This window comes from Adiantum capillus-veneris, chromosome 1 (assembly GCF_014529385.1).
Source record: "Adiantum capillus-veneris isolate H3 chromosome 1, ASM1452938v2, whole genome shotgun sequence".
Lineage (NCBI taxonomy): Eukaryota > Viridiplantae > Streptophyta > Polypodiopsida > Polypodiales > Pteridaceae > Adiantum > Adiantum capillus-veneris.
Window position 1 is genome coordinate 172,913,152 of NC_140931.1, and position 21,429 is coordinate 172,934,580.

The 21,429-nt window shown below is 42.3% G+C and overlaps 1 pseudogene; it reads left to right on the top strand.

The window, feature by feature from the left end:
* The first annotated feature begins 1,610 nt into the window (after positions 1-1,610).
* The window catches only part of LOC147466028 (uncharacterized), a 70,404-nt pseudogene continuing 50,585 nt past the window's right edge, over positions 1,611-21,429 (top strand).

Consider the following 21,429-nt stretch of genomic DNA (forward strand, 5'->3'; position numbering starts at 1 on the left):
CTTTAGTTGTGATCTTTGCTTTGACTGTTAGCTGCAATGGCGTGATTAACGTGTGGTTGTAGCACTAGTTGGCAAGTTACTTACCACTATACTGCAACGAATCCTTGCCTCTGTGATGCCTTGGTTTTAGTTGATTGGCATTGAACTGTGCTCTTAAATCTGCAAAATTCAAGTTAGCAAAGCACTTTTCCTTTACCAAAATTTGAACTGATTCAAATTTTGCCTTTTAGTGATCGCAATGTGCTTTGTACCCAATTCTACAATTCTAGGGTCAATCTGCCCATTGATTGCACACTTTTATGGCGTTTAATTTAAATTAAACCGCAACGCGGGTGACCATAGGTCATCCGGAATTCTAGATATATTTCTAAGCAATTTAATGCAGTTTTAAGTCCAATTTCTACCAAGAAATATGGCATTCAATCAAACTCAGATATGGAGTACTTGCAATAATGCAGTCTATCAAAGAGATGTGCCTTCTACACTAATTTACACAACTTTATGTCGTGGCTAAATTGTTGGTCAATTCTCTTCTAGTCATGTGTTTAGATCAATGCCCATTTCTTAGGATTTTTGAAGATTTAATAGCCAATTGTGAGTGCAAGTTGCTGTCATTTTTGTTTTCAGGCTTTTATGTGGCCCCACTGTTGCTTGTTTTACAATCTGCAGGCAGTTTTGAGTCAGGAAGACTAGGTCACAGAGTGCCAAGTGCTTATGGTCTATTAGACTTTAATGTAAATCTATGCTCCTTTCCTTGAGCCGGTTGTTTTTTTCTAAATATGGCTCCAATAGGAGAAGAGAGAGAAGGAAGAGCAACGTGTATGTTGTGTGTGCCTAAGCCAGTGAAGAGTGTAGTTGTAGCTTATTAGCATATGTAGATGAGTTCGTGGGACATCCACGTGATGAGAGTTTGATGCTGCTGCTGCTGTCTACCCACGTATGAAGTGATCTCAGGTGGGAGGAAGATTAGAGAGCGTATGGAGACCTCATGACCAGGTGGGCCCGGTGCACCCGTATGCCGAGATAGCGCGCATGAAGAGCAGACGTGGAGGGTCCAGTCAATGCATCTAGGGATAGTGCGTGGCAAGGACGTAAAGGGAGAGTTTGGAGGTATAGGGTGGTGAGGTGCCAGCCAACGCCTATGATGATGGAGAGAGAGAGGCTCAGAGGAGCGTATGTAGTGTGGGGCTAGGAGCCTATGACGATGGAGAGAGAGGCTCATAGGAGCGTATGTAGTGTGGGGCTAAGAGCCTATGGTGATGGAGAGAGAGGCTCAGAGGAGCGTACGTAGTGTGGGGCCACGAGCCTATGACGATGGAGAGAGAGGCTCAGAGGAGCGTATGTAGTGTGGGGCCAGGAGCCTATGACGATGGAGAGGGAGGCTCAGAGGAGCGTATGTAGTGTGGGGCCAGGAGCCTATGATGATGGAGAGGGAGGCTCAGAGGAGCATATGTAGTGTGGGCCCAGGAGCCTATGACGATGGAGAGGGAGGCTCAGAGGAGCGTATGTAGTGTGGGGCCAGGAGCCTATGACGAGGTGGCGGGGTAGTGGGCAGCCAGGGCCGCTATAGGTGATCTGGCCAAGTATGAAGTCTGGGACCGTAGGGTGTGATGAGGCTGGTGAAGCCACGAGGCAGTGATGGTGTGGGCTCCGGGCTTAATGGGCAGCAACAACGAATATGCTCCCGAGGCTCACGGGCTGGACGGTGGGAGTCGTATGCAGTAGCGCATGAAGATGACAGAGCGACGAGGGGCCCAGGGGTGGTGAGGGTAGGAAAAGGGTGGGGGAAGTTATGGCGAGAGCCCAGGGGGGTTTGGCGCGTACTGCAAGGCAACACAGTGGGTGGCGGTGAGGGCACAGATAAGTATGGGTTATATTTTTTTATTTTAAAAACTGATGAAAACTAAAAAAATTTGCCCTGGCACTCCAGAAATTTTCTTGATTAAATAAATTATCAAAATTTTTGGCTAAAAATTAGCAGTTTTATGTAAAAATTAACAAATAATTGCTAGAAATTACCAAAATAGCCAAAAATTATCCAAAAAATCCTTGATCAATCCACCGACCTTTGTGTTTGCAATTATGCAATCAAAACGCAAAACTTAATCATTCACATATCACTATTGCACAAAATATCATTCTTTAAGCACAAAAATAAGCCGTTTTGCACCTCCGGGGGTTCACTATGTGTAAAACTACCAAATCACGTGCGTTCAAGACATGTTTGTAAAACCCCTTATCTGTGAATTTTGTTAAGAATATAATGTACCCTTTTCTTTTAAAATCTGTAAGTTTTTTTCAAATTTGAAAAAATAACGCCCTTCCATATATATATTTCTGTAAGTTTCAAGAACATTAAATACCCTTCTGTTGAACTCACGTGATAGGTCACATTTTTATTAGGTGGCCTCCCCGTGTTTTGCACACAAATCGTCTCAAAACTGCGCTTAAAATTAATGCAAAAATTGCCAACTCTCAAATGATGATTAATCACAATCAAAACAAAACTTTGCATCAATCAAACATCAATTTGATAATCCACACCTCAAAATCAATCAATCATTAACACACTTTATCCATCAAATCATGCACATAAACATAGATACTCTCAACTCGATCAAATTTCGATAGCATTTTGGAGTCAAATGGAATTAGAAATCAAAACCGTAAATCATATGATGACCATAAGCAATCACATGCTTTGACTAACCAAATTCAACACCAAAACAGCCCCAAATTGCCCCAAATTAGGCACTTACACCTACACACAAGCGGGCATAAACCGCACATAGTTTTGCACATAATGTATGCACATGGTTTATGGCTTAAACCTGCACATAAAATAAAAAAATTAGCATCAAAATCAGCACCTTAATTATCCACAAACTCAGGGATTAAGCACTTGATTAGTGCCCAACACACTAGTGTGTGTGTGTGTGTGTGTGTGTGTGTGCGTGTGTGTGTACCGCTTCCCGTAGGATCACCTACACACAACCAACACAAAATCAATGCGTAGCATCGTTTAGCATGAATGTAAACACATAATCATAATGGAAATGCATCAAATAAGTGATTCAAATCAGCACTTTGCAAAATGCCCAAATAATTAGTGAGAAATAAGTGAATGAGATTAGTAGAAATTAGTGATTAGTGGGTGATTTTGGCTACGATTTGAGCACAAATGGAGTAGGATATGAGTGTGTGGATCACATAGGCATGTGCAGCACAAAAAATACTTATCAATCAATGGAAAATTAGCATCAAAAGTTAGGGAAAATCAATGAAAATTAGTGAATTAGAAGGTCAAAATTAGTGATGAAAATCAAGATTCTAATGATGTGTGTGGGTTGTTTTGTGATGTATCAAGCATAATCAATGCTAATCCAAGCACCAATCACACTAAAAACCACTCAATCTATCAACACACATAATAAAAAACTAGCAAAATCAATTAAAAATTAGAGAAATTAGTTTCTTCTAATCACACCAATGGCACCTCTAGCTTAGGCAATCGATCCCCGGCAGCGGCGCCAATGTTGGAGCATCGGCCTAGCATAGTGGAGACACCAACATAATGTAAATCCGAGGAGTATGATCCGGCTAGGGCATGGAAATGTGCGTGCCAAATGGAGGATAAGAAGGTGAAATTTACACACAAAGAGAGCTATGGAGAAGGAATGATGATGCTACGGGGAGTAACCACACTACTACTCTACCATTCGGCTTGATCTCTGACAATCAAGCTTAATCATGCTCAAAACTCAATAATCAATCAGTAATCCTTCTCTAATCAAGCACACAATGCACATAGAATAGCATAGAGTGACCACACACAAGCACACACACTTTATACAAGCCTACACACACTTAGAAGCAAGCTTAAACAAGAGGGAAACATGATAAAAGAGAGAGATTAATCACAAAATCAGCCACTAATCTTCATTAATCGAGCAAAAGATTACAAGCATGAGTAAATGAGAGAGAAGAGGTTAGAGTTTAGCTATGGCATGAAGCCGAATCGTCCATATGCGCGCGTAGAGAGCTTGAGGACTCCATAGCCATCACCTTCTTCACAAAGCCTATCTCAAATGCATAAGAATGACATTCACACTGTGGTTTTTGACCTTTATACTCACTAGGTTTTTTAGAAGTGGTCGGGCGCCCAAATGTCCAGACTCACTTAATCTAATATCTGCTCTGCCTAGGCACTAAATATAGCACAATGATTACAACATGGAACTCATGATGAGCCCAAAACATAATTACAATCCGCACTTGCGGTCATTTGATGGGAAATCATAAGAACTTAAGTGACCGTCGATTGTGACCGTAACTTCATAGATAGTCGTTAATTTCAGATCTTCTCTGCATCTCTTGCTTGTCTTCACTTCATCATCATCTAGCATCATTAGCATTTACTAAAAATAGTAAATAGCATCTTTGAGTGGTCTGTTGGCCACTGTTAACCTAGCTTGTTAACAAAATGCTTGCGGCATCTTAGCCTCTCAAGCCCAAATGGATAAGTCATCCATTATGGAACGACGTCGTAGTGTAAAATAGGGATCCTCTACCCGCTAGAAAAAGGACTAATGACTAGGCCTTATCTTCTCTACTTCATAGTCGAGGACGACTATGATTTCAAGAGAGGTAATGTCATAATAACTAATATCTAATTCTCCTAAATGTTTTCTCATGTTAAATTGATCATTCAATATGGGAAAGTACCAGGGGAGAAAAAGCTAGCATATTGGTTAGGCTGGCAGATCAATTACAGTAGGGATCCAAAGGAGGGAAAATACGGATCCGAAGGGGGGCCATCTGCAAATGAGCAATGTGCATCAATGGGCTTCAAAGACCCTAAGGTTCAGCCCATTAAGACTTCCAAAATGCTAAGGTTCCAACATTAAATCAAATACTCAATGGTCAAGCCTTAGGGAAAATTTGGATGATTGTGGGAAGACTCAAAAGTCTTCCCACTTCCCTATCAAGGAAGGGGCGAGCCATATTTGTAGGGGATGAGAGAGACACACACACACATACTCTTCCAAGCTCCCTTTACACAAAGGGCATAGTTGACACATGTCAACTTCCTAGCCCAGTTGCCCCCAAGGTGCATTCAAATCCTATTGGATGGCCATAGAGGTGGACCAATGAGAATTAGGCTAGAGTAAATTTAGTTTAATTCATTTAAAAACACTTGATAAAAGAACCAATAGAAATTAATCTCTTTAGAAGACTATTGGACAGTCTCCCAAGGGGTCCAATGAGCATTCAACAACCCAATGGCTTGCCTGATTCCTATTCGCCAGAAGACTAAGAGGTCCAATGAGAATTTAATTGCATTATTTAAATACCTAAAGCTCTCACAAAAGGGAAATGGGGGACACTTGTCTCACAAGGCTATCACTTATTCTTCTTAATTGTCATTGGCTAAGCTTTACAGGGACCAATAGGATGCCAGCATGAGCATGAGCAAATAGCAAGAGGGGTCGACCAAGAGAGAGAGGGGGATGGTTTTTGCAAGGCATTATCACACACACACTCACACAATCTCACGTGTGAGGTAAAGAAAACTATCTCCTTCTCAAGCTTTAATGGAAAGCTCATCATCTACTCCAAGCTGGTGAGAAGGGAGGCCTACACCAACAACTCTTGGCTTTGTGATACAAATCCAACCAAGATCCAAGCTCCAATGCATGTTGATATCCTCTACCATGCTAATTACTAAGCTATGCTAAGCTATTAAGAGTGATTATGTGAGAAGACATACTTCTTTCTTGTAAGAATACTCCTTCTTCCTCTCGATCTCTCATACCCCTCTAGCTCTCACCATCTTCGAATGTGTGTGAGGTCTTGGGTCTGAGACCGTGAGGGAATTGATGTTGTGTTTTCAAGTGTAATCTTGATGCTCGAAGCTTCCATCTTCATTGCACTAGCAAGTTATTGAAGGAACACAAAGTATTGTATTGTAAAATGTCTCCCTTGATGGGGGAAACCTATAATACAAAGCCTAATGGAGGGGGGACCGTCGGCTCCATATAAATCCAGTCCTCAACTGTTGTCTCAATAGCTTAATTACTCTCTCTTTTTTAGCATTGTTCATGCCTATCTAACTAGGTGTTGTGCTTTTGTTGCTCTCTCCATCCAAGCACTCTTGCTATGCTCATTAGGAATCTAGCCTTAATGAAATGCTCAAAAAGACTATAAGGCACACCAAATGGCAACTCTCTTCATATCACAGATTTTCAAACACCATGGATTACCAACATCCATCGTGTCAGATAGAGATCCTAGAATGACCACATTAATTTTTGGAAAGGTCTCTTTGAAAATCTAGGAACAAAATAAAATTTCTCTTCGGCCTATCACCCACAAACGGATGGCCGAAGTGAGATAGCCAATCTTACGATACTCAATCTATCAAAGACTTATGTTACAGAAGTAGATCAACACTCACAATGGGAAAAGTACTACCCTTGTAGAGTATGCCTACAATAATACTGTACATACTTTTATGGGAAAAGCATCTTTTGAGATCATTGAGGGAAGACCTAAAAGTCCCTTGCTACTCAAAGTACATGGTAAGATCTTCGCTGTCGATGAGTATAGCCGTGACCTACAAGAATATTTTCAAAAGATTAAGGAGGCTATATCCATCTCTCAACAAAGGAAAAAAGTTGTTGCTGACAAGCAACAGAAGGGCCTCAACATTCAAAGAAAATGATTGGGTATTACTTAAGTTTCCTAAGGCTCGATTAAGGCAAGCAACGGGCAAAAATCCTACGAGCCATCAAAAGTATTATGCTAAGCTAGCAAAAAGATACTATGGTCCTTTCATATCTTGAAACCTATTAATGAGATGGTTTACCAACTCAAGTTGCCCAACCATTGGCTCATACACAACGCCTTCCATGTAGGCCTACTCAAGCCCTACAAAGGAGAACCACCAAGTGAACCAATCATTGAAGACCCTCCCGAAGTTGAAGACCAAGAAGAGGTGCTACAACCCGAAGCTATTCTTTGACATGAAGACAAGGTACTACAACATGGTAAGATTATCCGATGGTATCTTATTAAGCTCAAAGTTTATCCTTTTGAAGATGCTAAATGGATGCAAGGAATACAGCTTTAGGATAGTATGAACGTTGTCAATCTTACAATGCTACATTAGAGTACGCAAATGTACTTTCTTTTAAATGACCCATGTTTTTTTCTTATAAGACTAGTTCTCTTTTTTATTGTTCACAAATTTAAATAGTATGCATGCTTAGAATCATGTTTGTGATGATGACGTCTCTCAAACACCAAGTAGAATTTGTCACACTACTTTGGGAGAATGAAATTGACTAAAGAGCGTACATGCTTGTGGCGGATAAGTAGCAAATGGATTGGTCATCCATCTTGGAAAGATGTCATATGGTAAAAAGGGATCCTCTACCCGCTAAGTAAGATTGACTAATGACTAAGGCTTTATCTCTTCTACCTCATAGTCGAGGACGACTATGATTTCAGGATAGAGTATCTAACCAACCCAAATGATATTCCCATATTAAATTGATCATTTAATGTGGGAGAATAAGCGGAAACAAGGGTTAGGATATAGACATGTGCTTATAGATCTATCTCAACAAGGGGCCAATGGTAATGGGGCCCAAATGAGAGATGGTTTATCAAAGAGAAAGGTTAACCAATGGAGCATAAAGACCTTAGGGTTACCTTCATTGAAGACCTCCAATAGTTAGTGTTAAAAGTCCTTTGCCCTTAGGTAGGCTATGGTTGTGTGTGCTTGAGGTGGGAATCCGGCCCAAGCTTAAAGTTCTTGACATGCCTGATGTGACTGAGATGCTTGAGGTGCTTGTCATGCTTAAGATGCTAGGGCTGTACTTGAGGTGAGAACCGAGCCGAAGCTTGAGGGGCTTAAGGGACAAGCTTGTGGTGAGAACTAGGCCCAAGGTTGAGGGGATTGAGGTGGCACAAAAGTCAAAATGAATCCCTACAAGAAGGGGACAAGCCATTCATGCAATAAGGGGGGGTGGTTGATTGACCACTCTCTCTCCCAAAGGGCCCCCCTTGCCCTAGCTAGGTTACCCTCATGATGGTGTGCCTAAAGCCTATTGGTTGGCCTTCCAAGGGGTCCAATGATAATTTAGTGGATTTAATTAATTGTTTTAGCATTTATCAAGTCCTCTCTCTCAAAGGGGAAAGGAAGACACTTGTCCCAAGGCTACCATTGTTGCTTGGTATGACTCTTGCTTGTGATTGGCTAGGCCTGGAGGGGTCCAATGAGCTTCAACAAGCATGAGCTACAAGGGGGAGTCGACCAAATCAAGTAGGGGACCTGCTTAGTGGGTATACTCTCCCACACACACTCACACACACTCTCATTGTGTGAAGTGCAAAGTGCAAGAGAGCCCTCTCCTTTTCCAAGCAAGTAGAGAGGTTGAGAGCCTACACCAACACTTTTGGCTATGGAATGCAAATCCAACCAAGAGCCATGCTTCAATGCTTAAGCTTGCCATCTTCTCCATCTTCATTACTATGCTATTATGTATGCTAGCAAGAAGAGGGATGATAAGTGAGGAACTAATTCTTTCTTCTATGAAATGTTTCTTCGTCCTCTTACCTTCCCTCATTCCCCGTTAGCTCTCTCCACCTTCGAAGGTGTTTGAGGTCTTGGGACTGAGGCTTGGGATAGTTAATGCTTTTCTCAAAGTTTATGTTATGTTTGTGATGCATGAAGCTTTCCATCTTCATTGCATCACCTAGGTCACAAGGAACAAAAAGATTGTATTGTAACAAGTCTCTTTTGATGGGAGAAATCATAATACAAATGTCTATTGGAGGGGGGACCGGCTCCACATAAATCCGGTCCTCAACTGTTGTCATGTTCTCTAAATTCTCTCTCTTGCAAAAGAATTGTTCTTGCCATGTTAACTAAATTCTGTGTTTATGTTGCTACGATCAATTATGTTCACCCACTATGCTCACAAAGTAATTTCACAAAAGTACTCTCTCTAATTTCCGTTACTCTCAAGTTAATAGGCCAATTCCATTACATAATGTTTTGTCAAATGTAAATGGTAGGAATCAAGAAGAGTTAGACTTGTCTAATTTTCTAAAAGGATTCCAAGATGTGTTCATCGATGATATCCCTATGGACTTACCTCCAAAACGAGGGGATGATGACCATGCCATTGAGCTCCTTCCAGGAAGCTCACCGCCTAGCAAGCCTCCTTATCAAGTTTCTCAAGCTCAACAAGAGGAGATCATGAGGCAAGTGTAGGAATTGGTAGACTAAGGGATGGTGAGGCCTAGCTCGTCTCCCTTTTGTTCTCCAGTCCTTTTAGTGCAAAAGAAAGATGGAACAAACCGTATGTGTGTAGACTATCAAGCAGTAAACCATATAACTATCAAAAACATATTTCCCCTACCTCGGGTAGAAGGTGTGTTTGATAAGCTACAAGACTCTACCTATTTCAGTAGGACTGACCTTAGAAGTGGCCATTATCAAATAAGAGAAGTGGATGAAGATAGCCTAAAGACCACGTTTTGCACAACGTTTGGTCTTTATGAATATCTAGTCATGCCTTTTGGCTTGACTAATACACCAACTACGTTCAATCATCTAATGGAGAAAATTTTTAGACCTTATCGTAAATTCATTGGAGTGTTCTTTGATGATATCATCATTTACTCCAAGTCTTTGGAGGAACATAAGCAACATTTCCAAGTGATTTTTCAAGCATTGAGGGAGAACAATCTTTTGCTCAACCAAAAGAAAAGCGAATTTTTCCTTCAAGAGATTCAATACCTAGGTCATATTATCTCTCAAGATGGTACCCATATGGATCCATCAAAGTTATAGATAATAAAAGCATGGCCTAATACAAGGAATCTACATGAGATAAGAAGCTTTATTGGTATGTGCGCATACTATAGATGCTTCATAGCAAAATTCTCTCAAATAGCAGGACCATTACATGACTTAACAAAGAAGAACATTAAGTATGTATGGACTGCTAAGGAGAAAAATGCTTTTGATAAGCTCAAAGAAAAGCTTACCTCCCAACCAGTCCTCATGCTTTCGGATCTCTCAAAGCCATTGAGGTCCAATGTGATGCTTGTGGTGATTTCCTTGGAGAAATTTTGCTTCAAGAAGGGAATGACATAGCATATGAGAGCCGAAGGTTCAATACGGATGAACAAGTCTTGTGCATTTATGAAGAAGAGCTTTCAGCTGTTCTACATGAAGGGGTTCGGGGAGCACCACAAATGGAGAGTGAGAGAGAAGGAGGCACACGACACACAGATATGGGTGGGGAGACTCAAAGAGAGAGAAGCCCCCTATACACTTATGCTATGTATAAGGCATACAAGTCAGTGGGTGCCCAGACTCTGGGCGGCGGGGGAAGGCACATGCGCCTATACCCCAGCAACCTCCCACTTAATGGCGATTGTGCCTTTAAGCAAGAGAACCTAGTCTAAAGACTACAAAAGGCGAGAGAAAACCACTCTCAACCAATGCCCACTGGCTGGCTGTGATCGTGTGCATCCGGATGTCCTGCTCTCGTGTAAGTCCATACACCACCAGACGTACCGCACACGTACTGCAAGTATGTACGCAATACCTGCATATCTCCCTCGTGCACTATGCCATCATCAGTCAATAAACAACTAACAACCCCAACTGCAAATGCTCCCACTGCAGCTGCAATATCCGGTCTCAAGATCAGCATCTCATACATGAGACCACCGAATGCCGATGCAATGCTAGCGGGCCCTGCTAGCTCTACGGAGCATGCATCAACATATATATCCCTGGAAATAGGCATCTCTGACTGACAAGGCGTGTCAGCCACATGCATCTCCTGACTGTCCGCAAAAGACGCATCAACCTGTCGTGCAACCTCAGAGCAAACTAGCTGCTCTAGGTGTCTGCTGGAAGACATATCCTGCACAACTATATCCCCATGCTCACTGTCGAGCATAGAAAGGAATGATTGCATAATCGCTAATGTCTTAGCCTCCTCTGCAATCATCCACTGCAAACATGACGACTCAATTTGTTGTGACTCACTAGAGCTCTCATGCTCTAACTCCTTATGCATAGACTCTTGCACAACTTCCTCCTGTTGTGACTCACTAGAGCAAGACCGCTCTACCTGTCTATCCTGCATAGAAGTATCTCGCACAACTGACTCTCTGCTTTTCTCAGTCACTAGCAAAGCATGCATGTCTGACTCTGTCACCTCTCTGTGTGACTGCTCAAGTCGTGCCCCAACTGTGTGCACAACGAGCTCACTACTCTGCACTCCATGCAAAGCACCCTGCAACCCATGAGCAAAAGAGACTGTCCGGGTCTCTCGCTCTCTGCATGGATGTAACAAGATTGAGACTCGACCATCTCGCACCAGTACTACGATGGGTACCATGTGCCAACTCTAGCACCTCTCGCAATCACTAGCGAACCCAAATGCAACGCAAAAGATCGCTCAAGCAATGATACCTGACATCCACTATCCCTGAGCTGACCAACGGAGATCAAACTCATCATCAAATCTGGCACATGACGCACATCTCTGAGCACGTACGATGCACCGCTCGGTAATGACAGTTTCACATCTCCTGAACCAACAATCTCATGCAGTGACCCATCTGCCAATCGCACACTACCATGCACTCTGCTAGAATAGCTACTGAACCAGTCACGATACTGAGTGACATGAAAAGTAGCATCCCTGTCTAGCACCCACTGCAAAAGAAGTGCACTATCCTCAGACGTCAAAAAATCAGGAGTAATACAGGAAGAAAATGTGACCTCACTGTCACTAGGGTACTCAGACACTGTATCTAATCTTGCAACTATCAAGTCAACGGAGCCTATAGCATCTACTGCATCCTTGAGACTAGCCTGTCTCCTGTGCTGTCTCATACGACGAAAGCATCGCCGTCTAATGTGCCATGAATGACCACAATACCAACACGTAACCCGTCGGCGCATATGTGAATGACGTTGTCTCACAAGAGTCTCAGATGACTCAGATCTGTCATACATCTCATGCAATCTCTGCCAACATGCTCTTGTAGTCGTCTCATACATAACAAGAGCAAATATATACTCCGCAAGGTGCAAACATATCGTAGATATTTCCATCTCATCTAGCTCCTGCCACTGATTGTCAGACAAGCATGAAGGTCTACCTGCATCACCACTCAATGGTCCATGCAACCCTCGTTGTGTCAATGCATCAAGCATACACTCTCTCCATGCTGCAAAGTTTGACCCATCAAACATGCGCATTTCGGAGAGATCATAATCTGAGCGATCACTTGTCTCTGCCATGAGCACAATGTAGCAAACTAGAAAGCCAAATCAATGTCTCAGCACCTGCCAACTGTCCAAGAATATGGAAAAGTCACGATGCAAAATCTCTGAGACAATCTGTGAGCATAAAGCTCCCACAAATTGCAATGATGCAAATCCCAAATGCCAAGTGTACGAGGCTCCTGTAGAGTAAACCAAGCTCCTGTATGGCTGTAAAATATGGTTGCAAATCAGCCCCAAAATTCTGCTCTTAAACAGCTACATAAACAAGTCACAAACGTGTCCCAGATCAGTCTACAACTGAGCCATACATGGACACCTCCAAAGAGGAAACAATGGCTGAAAATTCAGCGCCCAAATAAGCCCTCAAACCTGCCTGTAAACTTGTAAACCTGTAGCTGAAACCTGCTGAAAAACCTCAAGCCATTAGTACTCGAATCCGGCTACCTAGCTCGTAGCCACACAAGCATACATCACAATATTTACTCCTGTGAGTGTGCCAAGATAACTGTACGCCTGTCAAACCGTGAGCTAATCACCAAGCCCACACTGTGTGGTATCGATGCATACACACGCACAAATGGCCAATTTGTGAGCATAAAGCTTCCACAAATGGCAATGATGCAAATCCCAAATGCCAAGTGTATGAGGCTCTTGTAGAGTAAACCAAGCTCCTGTATGGTTATAAAATATGGTTGCAAATCAACCCCAAAATTCAGCCTTAAATAGCTGCATAAACAAGTCACAAACGTGTCCCAGATCAGCCTACATGGACACCTGCAAAGAGGAAACAATGGATGAAATTCAGCGCCCAAATAAGCCCTCAAACCTGCCTGTAAACTTGTAAACCTGTAGTTGAAACCTGCTGAAAAACCTCAAGCCATTAGTGCTCGAATCCGGCTACCTAGCTCGTAGCCATACATCACAATATTCACTCTTGTGAGTGTGCCAAGATAACTGTATGCCTGTCAAACCGTGAGCTAATCACCAAACCCACACTGTGCGGTATCGATGCATACACACGCACAAATGGCCAATCTGTGAGCATAAAGCTCCCACAAATGGCAATGATGCAAATCCCAAATGCCAAGTGTACGAGGCTCCTGTAGAGTAAACCGAGCTCCTGTATGGTTGTAAAATATGGCTGAAATCAGCCCCAAAACAGCCCCAAAATTCAGCTCTTAAACAACTGCATAAACAAGTCACAAACGTGTCCCAGATCCGCCTACAACTGAGCCATACATGGACACCTGCAAAGAGGAAACAATGGCCAAAAATTCAGTGCCTAAATAAGCCCTCAAACCTGCCTGTAAACTTGTAAACCTGTAGCTGATGAAACCTGCTGAAAAACCTCAAGCCATTAGTGCTCGAATCCGGCTACCTAGCTCGTAGCCACACAAGCATACATCACAATATTCACTCCTGTGAGTGTGCCAAGATAACTGTACGCCTGTCAAACCGTGAGCTAATCACCAAGCCCACACTGTGCGGTATTGATGCATACACACGCACAAATCTCCCACCTGCAAAGAACACCGCACACAAATGCTGAGTGCAACCCGCAATCTCTACCTAGATCGCATAAATGATGCACATAAAACTCCTGGGAAAATTTTGCCATAGTTTCGACGCACAATGGCTATCAACACAAAATAACCATTGTCGTGCAAGCTCAATACAATGAGCAATCAATGTGCATCAAACTACACTCAACATACATGCATAAGCTCTGCAAACTGGTGTCCAACAAATGCTCACAAAGAGAACCACAGGTGACCATACATGTCATCCACAACCAACCTCTGCACTTGCTCAAAGGATCTACTGCTCACCATATAAGCATACATAGAGCATTACCCGCTCAAAGACCATGTATGCAAGCCACAACACTGCAAAAGAACCACTCAACTGCAACTAACAACACATGTGGGAGTACTAGACTCAACCTGTACCTGGGAGTCAAACCCGATCTTGTAACACCTGCAAATGTTCCTGCTACCTGCAGTGTGCACGGGGTAAGCTGTCTGCAGCAAAGAAAACAACAGAGCCCAAAATTGTCCTGAAAAACAGTCTCTGTGTTTTTAATTTCAGACCCACCTGTACTCTGAATTAGAAAACAATTCCTTCTACAAAGTCGTAGAGCTTGAAGCCAGGTCCGTTTTGAACCAAAAAGTTTTAGAATCGAAGCTTTGTAGCTCAAGTTATGAGCAAAACAGTAGACTGCTGTCAAACTGCCGAAAATTGAACGACTTTCTTATGTGCTTCTTTGAGCTCATAAAAAGGCTCAAACTTCCTTCCCACCTCGATGCGTGAGCTGAATGTATCAATCTCACAATGCTTCCATGTATATGGAAGCTCCAAGCCTCAATCTGTCGTCGATGTAGCCGTTGCAAAGCTTGCCGAGAAAAGGGAAGATGATGTACATAGTGGGTTGATCTGTAGAGGAATTGTGGACTGATCTGTGAGCAGTAGGAAGCTCCTGAGAGCTCTCCTGCAAGCCTCTGTATGGCTGTCCACAAGCCTCCTCTATTTCTTTGCTCAGATCTGTGACCTCTCCGCCATAGCCGACGAGTTCATCGCGAAGCCGTCCATCTACGCTCTCACACCTGTCGCTCTGATACCAAATGAAGGGGATCGAGGAGCACCACAAACGGAGAGTGAGAGAGAGAAGGAGACACACGACACATAGATATGGGTGGGGAGATTCAAAGAGAGAGCAGCCCCCTATAGACTTATGCTATGTATAAGGTATACAAGTCAGTGGGCACCCAGACTCTGGGCGGCGGGCAAGGCACAGGCGCCTATACCTCAACACTACATGCCCTAGACACATGGAAGCACTATTTATTGGGGACTCCATTTATTCTACGAACTGACCACCAAAGTCTCAAGTATTTCATGACGCAAACCAAGCTTTGCCAGACAAACAAATGAGGTGGGCAAATTTTCTTTTGCAATTTAATTTCCATATTGCTCATAAGCACAATCAAGTGGCCGATGCACTTTCACGACAACCAAAAGTTAATGCGGTGTCTATAGCTACTCACAACAATCTATCCTCTATGAAATATGAGTATGCTACTAACCCTCACTTTAGAGACATAATGTCAGCCCTTGCTTTGGGGAAGAAAGAGGAACCATTCACCTTGCAGGATGGTTATCTTCTCCACGGCAATAGGCTATGTGTTACCCATTCCCTTCGTGAGAAAGTTATGTATGAATCCCATGCTCCACCCTATGCGGGGCATAGAGGCATTAAACCTACTCTCCGAGGAGTAGAGACATATTTCTATTGGCCTACCATGAAAGTGGACATACAAGAGTATGTTTCAAAACGTGCAGTATGGCAAAAGACCAAGTATGATAAAGGGAAGTACCTTGGATTAATCCAGCCATTGCCTATCCCAAATTCACCATGGGAGAGTATATTCATGCATTTCATCTTTGGATTACCCAAGTCTATCCATGGGAATATGGGAATTGGACAATAGTCGACAGATTTAGCAAGCAAGCTCACTTTATTCCTGTCAAAAAGACTATAAGGCACACCAAATGGCAACTCTATTCATATCACAAAATTTCAAACACCATGGATTACCAGCATCCATCATGTCAGATAGAGATCCTAGAATGACCAGTAATTTTTGGAAAGGTCTCTTTGAAAATCTAGTAAACAAAATAAAATTTCTCTTCGGTCTATCACCCACAAATGGATGGACAAAGTGAGATATCCAATCTTATGATACTCGATCTACTAAAGACTTATGTTACAGAAGTAGATCAACGCTCACAATGGGAAAAGTACTAACCTCTTGTAGAGTATGCCTACAATAATACTGTACATACTTCAATGGGAAAAGCATCTTTTGAGATCACTGACGGAAGACCTAAAAGTCCCTTGCTACTTAAAGTACATGGTAAGATCTTCGCTGCCAATGACTATAGCCGTGACCTACAAGAATATTTTCAAAAGATTAAGGAGGCTATATCCATCTCTCAACAAAGACAAAAAGCTGATGCTGACAAGCACGGAATGGCCTTAACATTCAAAGAAAATGATTGGGTCTTAATTAAGTTTCCTAAGGCTCGATTAAGAAAGACGACGAGCAAAAATCCTATGGGCCATCTAAAGTATTATGCTAAGCTAGCAAAAAGATACTATGGTCCTTTCCAAATCTTGAAGCCTATCAATGAGAGGGCTTACCAACTCAAGCTGCCCAACCATTAGATCCTACACAATGCTTTTCATGTGAGTCTACTCAAGCCCTACAAAGGAGATCCACCAAGTGAACCAAGCATTGAAGACCCTCCCGAAGTTGAAGACCAAGAAGAGGTGCTACGCCCCAAAGCTATTCCACTATAAGAGGAGTTGTCGAAAACCTCCAACATTGCCACAGAAAAACAAAGGAAACAAGAGAGAGAAAAAATTGTGTGGGTGGCAATAACCACAGCTATGAAGGCGGTAGTGGTTTGTCAGCAAATAAGCACGGTAATAGTTGAGGCAATATACCCGCCGCTATTACCGCTACTTTTGCCGTTGCTATTACCACGTATATTATCGCTAAACGCCAGTTCAAAAATAAAGGTGTTCATTTGGGCCACCCAAATTAATGAGCACCTTTATTTTTGACCTGCATAAAAACAATAAGACATCAATTGTTTTTTGGAAAAGTATAAAAAATACCAAAGAACTGAAATTGAATTTACTTTACCTTGACAATTAAACATGTAGAAGATCAACTATTTAAAAAAGTTACAATAAAAAGTAAATAGTTGTATATACATTGTGCCACATTGGGACCTTACAAAAGTTTTGACAAAACATTTTTTTATCTAATCCTTGTCGTCGTCCAGAGGCACGTATGTTGGATCACTTTGACTCTACATAAACCCAAACCAAATTAAACAATTATCCACAACTCAAAACAATTGATACAAAATTACTTGTTTAAACTTACCGCTTGTCGTGGTCCAACCGCCGCGTCAAACTGCTCGCGAGAGATGTGGTTGTTTTCAAACAACCATCGCTAAGTATCAATTCTGTATGTTGCTCCCGATACTTGACCATCTCTCTGGTTGGTCGAGAGAAAGTGTCATTTTCCTAAGTTAGCAATAACAATACCAAATTATCAACTAAAATCTTTATAATCAACGATCAACGTTATAATTCAAATAATCTTACATGTTTATCCTTCCAATATCCCTTGCCTCCTGAGCCATAGTGCGTGGGAATTTGTCTTGCACGGGACTCGCGTTGTTGTCTATATGATGAGCCCGTCGCTCTTCTCTTGAATTGCCCACTCCCACTCCATGTCTGCCATGTTGCCACCGCGGTAACTCCTATCTGCATCTCTGACCTGGTTGGCTGATGCGCGCCGCACACTGGACTGCTTGGTTTCTAGAAATGTCTTTAAGTAGCCCTCCAACCATTGTTGTGAAAAACGTTGATCAGGGGCGTTTGGAAATCTAGTTAACAGAGCGTCCTCAATGTACTGTGCATGATCGGGCAGTTGGTCTCTGAACTTTATAAAACAATTCTTATATGTTGAATGTATAAGAATTTGTAGATGGCATTGAAATGCCATGCCTTGTGCTATGCCAAAATCAACCTCCCTGCCATATTTAACCTTGTAGAAGCGTCCATGCGTGTCTGGCACAGGTGCGTGAGTATCCTCGTCCTTTGCGTCAGGGACGGCATGCTCTAAAAGTGGGGACTCCATTCCCCTGCCACTACCAAAACATGCGAAACCACAAGATCCGCCGCCACTTCGTCTCTCACAAACGCTCGCTGTCCTGAGACGAACATCGACGCGCGCTGCCAGAGGAAGTCCGTCGACGATGTTCTGGCAAAGCCGGAGTGGAATGGAGTGGCGTAGGACCCTGTGATTCCATGGGAGTAGGACCCTGTGTTGCAAGGGGAGTAGGACCCTGCAATGGAATAGGAGTAGGACGAATGGAAGGGAGAGTAGAGGGAGGTGCCATCGGTGCGAGGCTCTGTAGGTAAGGAGTCCCTCCCTGAATCCCCCATGGTATAGTCTGTAGAGAAATGTCGTAGGTCGCAAGCTGCTGTGGAGTGTAGCAGCCAAACAAATCCTCCGTCGAACGGAGGTACTGCTCTTGTAAGAGATAGCCCGCTGTAAGTAAGGATCTACGACTGGTGCATGAATCTGAGAAGGGTAGGTGTAGGATGGCCATGCTTGAAAATAACAAAAAAAAAACCTATGACACTCATGGTTTATGGTTAACTACGTAGAAACATTATTTATTTCTTTGCTTGTTCTCACCAACTCAAGACTCGGGACCACTGGAGGCGATATCCACCCTTGGCGGGAGCCCACATGACATGTGAACCAACCAAAAGGAGAGCCAGCTGGCTGCTCCTATCAGCTGGTCTGTCGGCAGACATCTACATTACAAAGAGCAATATAAAATTAAGCTTTCCACCCTACTCACTCATCTAAATATACGTACACAAGTATATTACCACACAAACACGTAGATACATATACATACTAGTAGACCTAAGTAGAGACTAGTAGTGCCAAAGGTCAAGTGCACCTCTTTAGATATCATCCTAGTCTCAATCGTGGTAAAACCAAAGGTATGTTGCGGTAATCCATGCATGAGTGGAACAATGACCACAACACCACGATTAAAAAAGGACTATACCCAAGAGGAAGCGTCTAACCTTCGGATGCTATGCTCCCGTACTTAGTGCCTACATTCATGCATAAACAAATACATATGTACACAGATATATATGTTAAGGTTTTAAATGTAGTCATCGTTTTGTGTTGGCTGCACCTAAATTTAACATCTAAGTGATCAATTGATCGTAACATTATAATTCTAATGTAATGCAATAAGTAATTCTATTTCTCTCACTCTATCTCTCTCTCTCTCTCTCCATCCCAGAGTCATGTCTGCGCCTCCATGTAAAGCAAGCACTCTCAAATATGAGAAGCCAAACATGGACAACATCTTCTGTCGAGGCATGGAGGTCTCAACTAAGGTCATGGTGGCTTTGGACTTGGGCACCACTTTTTTGGGCTTCACGTACATACATGCATAAATAGAATGTTCACACATATATATGTTAAGGTTGTAAATGTAGCCATCATTTTGTGTTGGCTGCACCTAAATTCAATGTCTAAGTGATCAATTTATTGTAACATTACAATTCTCTCCATGAGGATATATATATTAGCATACAAGCACGTAGATACATACACATACTAGTAGGCTTAAGTAGAGGCTAGTAGTGCCAAAGGTCAACTGCACCTCTTTAGATATCATCGCAGTCTCAACCGTGGTAAAACCAAAGGTACGTTGTGGTAATCCATTCATGAGTGGAACAATGACCGCAACGCCACGATTAAAAAAGGACTATACCCAAGAGGAAGCGTCTAACCTTCGGATGCTATGCTCCCATACTTAGTGCCTACATACATGCATAAACACACATATATGTACACACATATATATGTTAAGGTTGTAAATGTAGCCATCATTCTGTGTTGGCTGCACCTAAATTCAACATCGAAGTGATCAATTGATCGTAACATTACAATTCTAATGTAATGCAATAAGTAATTCTGTTTCTCTCACTCTATCTCTCTCTCTCCATCCCAGAGTCATGTCCGTGCCTGCATGTAAAGCAAGCACTCTCAGAGATGAGAAGCCAAACATGGACGACATCTTCTGCTGAGGCATGGAGGTCTCGGCTAAGGTCATGATGGCTTTGGACTTGGGCACCACTTTTTCGGGCTTCACGTACATACATACATAAACAGAATGTTCACACATATATATGTTAAGGTTGTAAATGTAGCCATCGCATTAGGAAATTTCGGAGGTCATTTGGAGGGCCTTCTAAGAAAATGTATTTTTTGCCCCCTCTCTCTCTAGAAAATATGGCGAATAATAGAGGTGGGTCTTTCATGGTAAAAGTTCAAAAAGTGTACTTTAAGTAGATTCTTTACTCTTCTGAACATTCGTTCATAATGATTGAGGATAATCTTCTTTTGAGTTGCATTGAATGAACCTTGTCAACATGGAGGGAATGAGGCTAACATGGAGGGACGAAGGCGCATCCGCCTATTCACTTTCTATTAAATCTGCACATTTGGCTAATGGCGCACTCCTCAAATGGCACAAATGTTACGCAGAAACGAGCCAAATATCACCTTCACATTGATTTGGACAATGAGTACCAACCATTGATTAAGCGTAGTAAAGCAAACACACATATAACTCCCGCATCCATAGACACGCTCAGATCTCAGGGAGCTAAACACATAGATATCTGGACGAGAGGATCTCTCTATCCTAAGAACCCAATGACTAATGCGTCTCCACCGTTTGTCAATCCTACAAGATTATTGACCTTTGCTGGTGATGGAGAAAAGGGCCTTCTGGGTTATTGTAAATCTCTTACAAGGGAAGCTGAAACTTATAAGGGCATTTTCCAAGCTCAGCAATGTGAGATTGTTCGTCTTTCACATTTACATTCTACAGATCACGTTACCATTTTGCAACACAAAACAGAGGTACAGGGACTGAAAGGAAAGGTACGAAGTTGTCAAATGAAGGACACCATCTTGGGTGGTCGTATCCGAAAGAAGAAATTGCGCAATCTTGAAACATTGCAGGTTGCATCCGAAGGTCTCAAGAAAAGAATCCAAGCATTAAGGTGATGCTTCTTGGTTGGCTAAATTGTCTTAGTTAAGTAATTTTTTTGTTTTTTCTTGTTATGCATTGTTTTCATGTGCTTAAATAGTGTTAGTGAAGTAAATTTTCTGTTATTTACTTATGCATTATCTTCATGTAGAGATTCAATCTATCCTGACAAGGAAAACATTGACCCCAAAGACAATATAGGAAAGAGATTGAAACCACTTATAAGTAGAAGCCTTGCAACAGATATAGTACATGACAAGAAGTTTAAGGTCCTACAACGAAATGTAGTGGACCGCTTTATTTTAGAGAACTCAGTGCCTGCAAAAGAGATACAAGGCACACTTGATTCACTTGGTGTAAGCAAAAGAGGATATTCGGCTATATAAAAATCTGTCTCATCCATCTTTGTTGAGAAGGGTATAAAA